This window comes from Rhagoletis zephyria, unplaced genomic scaffold (assembly GCF_001687245.7).
Source record: "Rhagoletis zephyria isolate East Lansing unplaced genomic scaffold, Rhagoletis_zephyria_1.1 Rzeph_scaffold_00922, whole genome shotgun sequence".
Classification (NCBI taxonomy): domain Eukaryota; kingdom Metazoa; phylum Arthropoda; class Insecta; order Diptera; family Tephritidae; genus Rhagoletis; species Rhagoletis zephyria.
The window spans coordinates 82,553-88,875 of NW_016158006.1; the positions used below are offsets into that span (position 1 = coordinate 82,553).

The 6,323-nt window shown below is 32.2% G+C and overlaps 1 long non-coding RNA gene across 1 annotated transcript in view; it reads right to left on the reverse strand.

Annotated features, from left to right (window-relative positions):
* LOC108362067 (uncharacterized) overlaps nt 1-4,761 on the reverse strand; it is a 10,322-nt gene extending 5,561 nt beyond the window's left edge. The window contains exon 1 of the long non-coding RNA XR_001847412.1: nt 4,748-4,761. This is a non-coding gene — a long non-coding RNA (uncharacterized LOC108362067). The remainder of the gene's footprint in view (nt 1-4,747) is intronic.
* Between the last annotated feature and the right edge of the window lie 1,562 nt (nt 4,762-6,323).

Here is a 6,323-nt window from a genome sequence, read left to right on the forward strand (position 1 = left end):
ATTTTTTCAGTATGGGTATCAAATGAAAGCTGTTCATGAATGCTTTAAGATTGAGCACTTTTCATATAGCTGGGTGACTAGGGTCTCGAGATACAGACCAAAACGTGGACCCGGGTAACCTTAGGATGTATTTGTTTAATATGGGTATCAAATTAAAGCTGTTCATGAGACTTTAAGATAGAGCAATTTTCATATAGCTGGGTGACTAGGGTCTCGAGATATAGACCAAAACGTGGACCTGGGTAACCTTGGGTGTATTTGTTTAATATGGGTATCAAATGAAAGCTGGGTTCATGAATGCTTTAAGATTGAGCACTTTTCATATAGCTGGGTGACTTGGGTCATCGAGATACAGACCAAAACGTGGACCCGGGTAAACTTAGGCTGTATTTGTTTAATATCGGCATAAAATGAAAGCTGTTATGTCAAAAGTATGCGGAAGCAAATAAAAAAAAATTAAAAAATTCATGAATACCGTTTTAGTGAAAAATAAAATTGAGTAATGCGGACAGTTCTTTAATCTTCTTTAATATAAAAATTAATATAAAAATAAGTAGGGTTTTCCTTCCTGACGCTATAACTCCAGAACTGCACGAACCGATTTTCACGGTTTTGCATTCGTTGGAGGTTTATAGCTAGGAAAATTCAGGAAAAATTTCAATAGAAAAGTATATGGTGTGTGAGTATCCCCCACGAAAATAAGTATGTTTCATTTAAAGTAGATGGTGCCATTGTTTAACAGCTATTCATTGTACTTTGCTCAGTTAATTTCATGTGACACTAGCGAATACCCGGCGTGCTTCGCTGCGCCTTAAAAGTAATTTTGTTTTGTTACTCCCTCTCACAACATTTGAAAATATTATTTAATATTGCTGTACATATTTGTATAGTAGGGAGATTTTTTCAAATTATATAAATATACGTTATTTGAATATTGAATCAATACACGTTTGAGGAAAGGGTGCGATAGTAGACTCCAGTTATAAGATTATAAATTAAATTTCCAAGAGAAAGTCGGTTCTTTACATATTTTCTAATTACCTTCGAAAATATATTAACTCAAAAAAAAAATAAACAATGCTTCATAGATCGATTTTTTTAAATCTAACTTCATAAAGTTCTTTAAAAATATTTTGTAAATGAGGCCATAAGAGCTTAGGGGGAGAGTTACAACACAAAAATACATTTAAGGCGCAGCGAAGCACGCCGGGTAATTGCTAGTATTTAATAAAATAATAAAAAATAACATATTTAACATAAATGAAATGAAATGAAAAAATTGTTTTTCTGGAATACCGCAGGGACACCCTGTGTTTAATTTTATTCCAAAATGTTTAATCCTGTAGCTCTTTACTATCTATGTGGAAATAAAAAACGTCAAACCAACATTATATTTTAAAGAATGTAGTTTTGACATTTGTTTACGTGAAGAGCTTATGCCTGGATTATAATGGAAGTAACGAAACGGAGTGAACTGTCACTTAATTATCTATTGTATGGGCAATGAATTCAAACGATTATAATGCACTTGAACGCAAAGTAAACCGGAACCATCTAAAATCAATAGATCCTTACGAATTCGCCGCGATTTGTTACGATTCGCCCCGTGCATTATAACCAAGGTATTACGCATGGCTATGCTCTTATTAATATTCTTCGTATAAAATTTGTCGAATTTAGTGGCTTTCTGGCGGCATATAATTCATTTTATGCAGAAATTTCTATTTAATTCGTTTTAGTGGATAACTTAACTTTACAAAAATACCAAATGCGTTCACATTGCAGACAACGATTTTTTTATTTTTGCCCACTTAGGCGACACTGTGCTGCGGCGCTTTTTTCTTTTTTTTTATATAAAAGCATACTTTACAATGTATACCTTTGGCGCTTTTTTCCTTTATTTTATATAAAAGCATATTTTAATATATACCTAACTAAAATTTGGAATAAAACATCGCGTGATTTTTTATTCCAAATTTTCGCCTGCGGCGCTTTTTCTTTTTCATATAAAATGATATTTTAATATATTTAAACAAATATAATGTGCACAAGAATTTTTTGTTACAAATCATATATAAAATTAAAGATATTTTTCTGCTCTTTCTGATAATCATATTTGTTAGTATAGTTAATTACGCATTTTTTACGAGAAACATCAATTTAAAAAAAAAAAACAAATTGCCAGGTTTTTAGGTTTTTGTACTTTTTCTCGAAATATGTATACATCATATACATAAATATATATCGAATGAAAGGTCCCTAAATCACCTTTCCAACTGTGTCCATGGTTTTGAAAATTCCACGTGTAGCCACCTTTAGCGCCACCCCTGATAATTTGCACAAAAAAATACGCCATTAAAATCAGGAAAAGGGGGCGGTCCACGCCCACTTTTGTTTAGCTTAACGGCCCTTATTCCAATTATTGTTTAAACGTTTAACGTAGTGTTTAACATAAAGTAAAAATTATGAATTTATTAACGGCTTTTGCTCGATTTAAGTGATGAAAAAATGACAAACTAACGACGAACAAACGATTTATCACACTTCACAAATGAAAATAATGAAATTCTTATACCTGGGGTGATAAATGCAGGAGCTGTAAATGTAAAAAATTTATTATAAATGTTTGGCGTAGGAACAAACGTTAAAAATGGACGAATAATGAAGAACAATCGACGAACTAAAAATTACAATACAAAAATCTTAATATTTATACTAATGGGGTGCTAACGTCGGTTGGGGTTTCGCGTGGTACTCTATTCGTTATAATAGTTTTAAATAAATTGAATTCAAGACTAAAAAGATGAAAATAAAATTATATTTTGAAAAAGACTGAAACTCGATTTTATTATAATGTGAATTAAAAAGTAAAAAATAATTTATAGAAACACAGATTTCGTTTAAGAGGAATAGGAAGTTCCTTATCTTGATTTAATTAAACTTTTAAAACCAAGCCTGATATTGAAATCGAATGATATTCATTAAAACAAGCCAGATTTCGAAGCTCGGAAAAAAGAGATTTTGCTAAAACCTCAGACAGTTTCTCTTTTATCGTTTTGCCATAGTCGTAGTTGTGATATATATTTCAATTACGTATTTCCCTTAATTCAAATTGAATTTGATTTTTTAAACAGGTGGAAATCCTCCTGCATGTAGTTTGCAAGTATAACCTTTTCAAAACCATGTCGATTGATACCCATATTGTAATTATTAATTTCCCTTAAGTATATGAATTTAATTGTTTAATAGGTGGCAACCCTTTACATGTTCTAACCTAGATACAGTGTAATCCATTTGTAATGGACTCGTTTAAGATGGAAACTCTGTTATTATGTACCTATTTGTCAAGTCACAGTTCGAAACTTGGTTAAAATAGACTCGGTCATATCGGTTTGTCCGTTATAACACGGACCGTCAAGGCCAAATAAAAAAAATTCTGCATTAAACAATTGCTCGAATTCAGTAAAGTGAGGCAACCATCTCTGCAACAGAAAATGTCTATATACCTGAACAAAGCTCATAGGTTCACCAAAATCTGCCCAAATAAGCAATCAGCTTCTGCGGTAGACTGTTAGGCACGGTGCACATTAGTGCGATACAATATGCGATGCGATTTGCGATACGACACGCGATACGATTCTGTGTTAGCTACACAAACTTTTGTGCCCTTATAAGCTTGTTAATGAGTTAAATGAGTTGAGTTGAGAGATTTAAAAAATTTAAGAGAAAAGTATGTTTAATATCGAGTAAAACTGATGTTTATTTTTACGAAGTCGGCTAAAAATTAAATGAGATATTCAAATTTTCATGACAAATTATTTCAGAATATTGCGCTCACTACAAGGAGAAATCGGTGAAAGCTGAATTAAAAAAAGGTTAAGCAAAAACTTTTGAGTTGTATAGCCAAAAATATTCTTTTTCTTATGAAAGGTTGAATAATTTTCCCGCGATTTTTTAAAGTAAAAATCATTATATATTAAATTCTAATTTTGCATCAATTCAGGAATAGTATAGTTTGCCAAATTTGAAAAAGACGAAAAAATGAACACAGAAAATACATACAGATCTCTTAAGTTTTCTAAAAGTTTATATACATATATCATTCGAAAGGTCTAAACTCAGTATATAGTCAGCTGAGTTACAAGCTTATAAGTGCGGAATAACAGTTTTTAACAGTAAGGGCCGTTTTCTCATCTAACCTTTAGATTACCGGCCACTTTATCGTCTAGATATACGAGTTTTCGTTTTCTCATCAGCGCATTAATTCCTCGAATCGATAAATTGTTGCTCACCCGATGCAACCTTTAAAAATTTGTACCCAACTTTAAATTTTGGTTTGGTTTTGGTTTATGAGTCAGATATATTAGATATTTCAACCAAGGTTTTGGTTTTTGCTAACAGTGGCTCTTGCTTTATATTTGCTTATGTTGCATTGCCAACCTTTGAAGTTTTATGACGAATGTAGCCAAGGCAACTTTACTGCTTACATTAGAAAACGGCCCTAAATCAAGATTGTGTGGGTGTGACAAAAATTTCGTATCTCAATTCTTACTTCACTCGGCAAAACCTACGTGAAAAATAACATGACCTGTCAGGTATTTTTACTTCATTATTTCTTGTAGCTATAGGTTATAGAGCACACAAATTTGTACTTTCTCTATTTAATTTAAAAACTTATTAAATATAATAAAATAACACTCAAGAGAAAAAACATATAAAAACATAACGAATAATCAAAAATAATTACCTACATACATACATCATTTTTTAGTATTTGTTATTATATCTGATTTCTTCTTTAAATGGTAAATGATATGATTATTTCCTAATTGTTTCTAAGTACATTGATTACTGTTTATTTGAATATTTGAAACAAAATATCTTCTCTGCTATTCAAAATCAAAAATAAATGGGTTTAAAATTATTGGATTCTTTAAATTTTCTTTTTAAAAATGTGAAAACAAAGGCAAATAAACCATCACGAAAAATATTCTTTTGTGCATTTACCTATGTCCTTGATCTCGGACGCTATATTTCTCCATGCCAAACTAGTCATGTCTGTTCTACAACAGTTTTTTTCGGTATAGTTCCATAAAGATGGTTTTTTTTTATTAATTCGACTAAAAAAAATTGAGGATGATTATTCCGCCTGTGAAACGATCATGCTTATTGCAAAAAATGCCGCGCAATACTAATCTCCCCTCGTTCAGAAAACCGTATCGCACGTGCGATACGCATGCAATATTATATCGCAGCGGTGTCGCATGCAATATTAGGTGCGTTCGTTTAAAATCTCCAACAGAAACCAACCAACTGCCAAATTCCGGCGAAATGTCATCTGTTCGCTCACAAGAGAGAAATGTCCAAAATAGTACGCGAACAGAAAATTTGCAGAAACTTGCAAGTTAGACGAACAGCTGATATAATTTTTGTTTACATACAAAAGTGTAAAATTTAAAACGTACGAAAAGTCATCGCAAAGTGTTATACTGACACAGTTTATTGATTAAACAAATAACTACTTATTTCTTACAAGTTTAATTAGTCGCATTTTGTAATTTTTATCTTCCAAACCATCAAATTAAATTTTGTGATTTGCGTAAATGCCAACCAGCTGTTTTTGATCAGCTGTTTCCCTGTTGGCAAATTGCTGTTGGCAAAAATTTTTCCAACAGAAACTAACAGCTTCCCCTCAAAATGAAATGTCACTTTGCTCTCTCAATTTCCCCTACTTTGCAAGTTTTTTGCGTACGCGAACGCAAAAACCTGTAAGTTTTGGTTAAACATGAACAATTAACAGCTACGCGAACGAACCTATTATATCGCAGCGGTGTCGATGTAGTGCAAGTGTGCACAGTTTTCATCGCTTCCTACGTGGGAACGTACTCAGCATGCCGATGTCGTATGCATATCGTATCGCGTATCGTATCGCATATCGCATCGCATATCGTATCGCTCTAATGTGCACCGTGCCTAAGTGTTCATTGGTTTTTGATCTGTGTTTTGTTCACTTTACGAAAAATGCCGAAACGGAAAAACGGGTATTTACCTTGCATGAAAAGTATACAATTTTGTATTTATAGATACAAATTATTTGTTTATTATTTAAAAATATTATATTCTGATATAATGCACATTTTGACGCGGTCCCGTGGAGTCCATTACAAACGGATTGCACTGTATTTATAAACACTTTCCTCGACACCATAGAGTGTATTGGTGACAAACATTAAGCTACATAGTTTTATATGTTCATATGTACATTCATAAATAGATATAGATGTACATAGTACACAACATACTACAAAGTTTATAGATGTCAT